Here is a 3,307-nt window from a genome sequence, read left to right as displayed (position 1 = left end):
GTAAAACTCCTCAAGGTTTGTTCTAATTATTTTCAAGTTGTTTGATATTTTGCATGTCTAGAAGATCACAAGGTAACTTGTTACCCATTGATCACGAAATTGAAAGGACTTTGACAAACAATAGAAGACTTGCTAGAGGTACTTTGAGAGGTATTGGTGAGGTTGTAGATATTTAACCAAACATTATTGAGTTCGTCAACCCTTTTGCAAGAGAAGGTAAGGAGAACCCAACACCAAATCCAACAAAAAATTAATCTACAATGCCTAAATTCTCATCACATTCCGTACCAACCGAGGAGAACCTACCCAATGGTACTCCCACACCACAACACTTGACCGAAAATTTTATTGCCAAATCCGCATTTATCCAATTAGTCGAAAGAAGCCAATTTAGGGGGATGTCTAGTGAAGACCCTCACTCTCATATGGAGACTTTTTGTGACTATTGTGATGCGATTTTTCAAACCGGTGTAACTCATTACCAAATTCGATGGGTCTTATTTCCTTTTTCTCTAATCGGCACCGCAAAACAATGGTTGAAAAGCCTTGATAAGGCTACTCTTGGAATTGACTCTTGGAAGAAGTTGGCTCTAGCTTTGTACAAAAAATTCTACCCTCCGGAAAAGACTAACATGCTAAGAGCTCAAATTACGGGTTTTAAGCAAAGGGATGAAGAATCTTTGTATGAAGCTTGGGAGTGGTTCAAAGGAATTTGTCGCTCATGTCCTCATCATGGACTTAGCGAGTGGTTCTTGGTACAACAATTTTGGAACGGTCTTTATGAAGACTCAAGGAACATTCTCAACATGGGATCAAATGGTATGTTCAACGAAGTTGACGATAATCAAACTTGGAACAAGATTGAGGAAATGGCGGTCCATAACTCACAATATAGTAGACCTCGCAAGGCTACTAGAGGAGGAAAGCACGAAGTGGACTCCATTACTCAATTGGGTGCTCAACTTAGTGCTCACATTGATACCATTAACTTGAAATTCGAAAAGGCTATGGCTAAACTTGAAGAAGCCTCAAAATCACCAAAGCATCATGAAACATGCCATGGTAGCATCTTCAAAAATCCCAAGTGGGATATGTGAGAATTGTGGAACTTTGGGACATGACCAAAGTGAATGTAGGGGAACTAATGAGCAAGTGAATGCTTTTCAAGCATACAAGAGTGGTACCCCTTATTGAAACTATTACAATGAAAACACCAAATTCCACCCAAATCTCTCATACAAAAGCCAAAATGTTCAAAACCCTCAACAAACATACACCCCACCTCCCATGAGAAACCAAAATCAAAGACCCTTTTTTAACCAAAACCAAGGTTACCAAAATCAAACTCCATACAATCAACAAAATGACAAAGGTTTTGATGTTCAAAAAGCGGTCCTCCAAATGCAAAAGAATCAACAAGAGTTTTTCACCCAAATGCAAAAGGATAGTCAAGCAAATGACATCACCATCAACAACATCCTAGCCCACACAGAAATGTTGGAAACTCAATTGACCCAACTTGCATCTTCAAGTTATCAAAGGCAAAAGGGGAAATTACCACCTCATGGTAATCCCCCAAGACATGAAACGGTTAGTGCCATTCACTTGAGGAGTGGTACGAGATATGAGGGACCGAAGAAGCAAGTTGAGGATGAAGTTGTGGAAGATAGTGACAAAGAAGAGGTTGTGTAAAACTCCAAGGATGGAGAACCAACAAAAGAAGAAGTTTCAAAGAAACATGAAGAGAAGGCCAAGGAGAAAGAGCCCATCATGATTAGACTTCCATTCCCAAGTCGTCAAGCCAAGCCCAAATTTGATGACCAACTCGGGAAATTTATGGAAATTGTGAAGAATTTGGAAGTCTCGATTCCTTTCACGAAATTAATCAATCATGTGCCGGCCTATGCAGTACATGAAGGACATCCTTACGAAAAAGAAGTCGATCCGGAAGCTTGAAACTATCGCCTTCACTAAGGTGAGTAGTGCAATCCTTCAAGGGAGTTCACCTTCGAAACTTAAAGACCCGGAAAGCTTCTCAATACCGTGTACCATTGGCAACACCACGATCAACAAGGCTTTGTGTGATCTAGGAGAAAGCGTGAGTGTTATGCCGTATTCAGTTAGTAAAAGGCTAGGGACGGGAGAGCTTAAATGTACCAACATCACACTCCAAATGGCCGATAGATCGACGAAGACACCGTTAGGGATATGGGAAGATGTTCCCGTGAGAGTTGGGAAATTTTTTATCCCGGTGGACTTTGTTATCGTTGACATGGAAGAAGACTCGAATATTCCGATCATTCTCGGTAGACCTTTCTTGCACACCGCGGGTGCGGTAATAGATTTGAAGCACAGAGAGATTACTCTAGAAGTGGGAGACGAGAGCATAACTTTCAATCTTGACAAGACCATGAGAGCTCCCCGTTTGCATGAACCATGCTTTATGGTTGATCACTATAGCCGGAAGGATGATAGGAATTAGTCGGAATTCCAATGGAAAAAGAAAGTTGATGATGCTCCATTCAAAGAGCAATAGAATAGCAACAAAGAGAGCTTGAAAAGCTCACCTATGACAAGTGAAGAAGATGGCCTCTTTGGCCAAGACAAGAAGGAAGGAGAGTTGTCTCTATCAACTCAAGCAATTTTTAATGATCAAGTAGACGAAGTTTACGGTCTTTGGGATGATGAGTTCAAAGGGATATTCAATCCCTATATTGGTAATGCAATGAATCGAGATCATCACGGAGAACAACAAGTGCAAAGACCGATTGAGGATCTTTATCATGACAATGAACAAGCTTTCGACTACTTCTTCAAGGTGTTGAGTAACATCAACAACACCTTGAATATGCCCCCTTGACATCTCACATTGGATGAGAGTTTGGTGTAGTCCTCCCTAAACCACCATTTGTAAATATTCTAACTCCCTAACTTGCATTTCAATTTTTACATTGCATTTTTGTCATTTTTGGATTTATATTTTTGTACCTTGATCAAGATATTCATCATTTTGAGAGAAGTGAGGGAGGGAATTATGATTTTATTGATGTGTAGTGCTTTGAATTAGTGTGGGGATAGCAATTGCCTAGGCTATTCATGCCTTTGTAGTGCCCCCACAATGAAGAACACAAGAATTGAAGGATGAAAATGATACGGGTTATGCAGTACCCACGGATGGACCTGAATCCGGTGTGGACGGGGATGAATCCGAGCGTCTCATAAGGGAATCCGCTCGTCTGAAACAAGACGCTCGTCTCGCAGAAAAGACGCTCATCTTTATGCTGTTGATTTTAAAGAAATACCCTGT

At 40.7% G+C, this 3,307-nt stretch overlaps 1 non-coding gene across 1 annotated transcript; it reads right to left on the bottom strand.

The window, feature by feature from the left end:
* Positions 1-632: 632 nt before the first annotated feature.
* Positions 633-739, bottom strand: LOC141610053 (small nucleolar RNA R71). The gene has a single exon (XR_012527947.1). It is a non-coding gene; the product is annotated as a small nucleolar RNA R71 (small nucleolar RNA).
* Between the last annotated feature and the right edge of the window lie 2,568 nt (positions 740-3,307).

Source organism: Silene latifolia, chromosome 10 (genome assembly GCF_048544455.1).
Source record: "Silene latifolia isolate original U9 population chromosome 10, ASM4854445v1, whole genome shotgun sequence".
In the NCBI taxonomy this organism is placed as follows: domain Eukaryota; kingdom Viridiplantae; phylum Streptophyta; class Magnoliopsida; order Caryophyllales; family Caryophyllaceae; genus Silene; species Silene latifolia.
The sequence above is the reverse complement of the archived record's forward strand: the minus strand, read 5'-3'. Positions and strand labels throughout refer to the sequence as shown.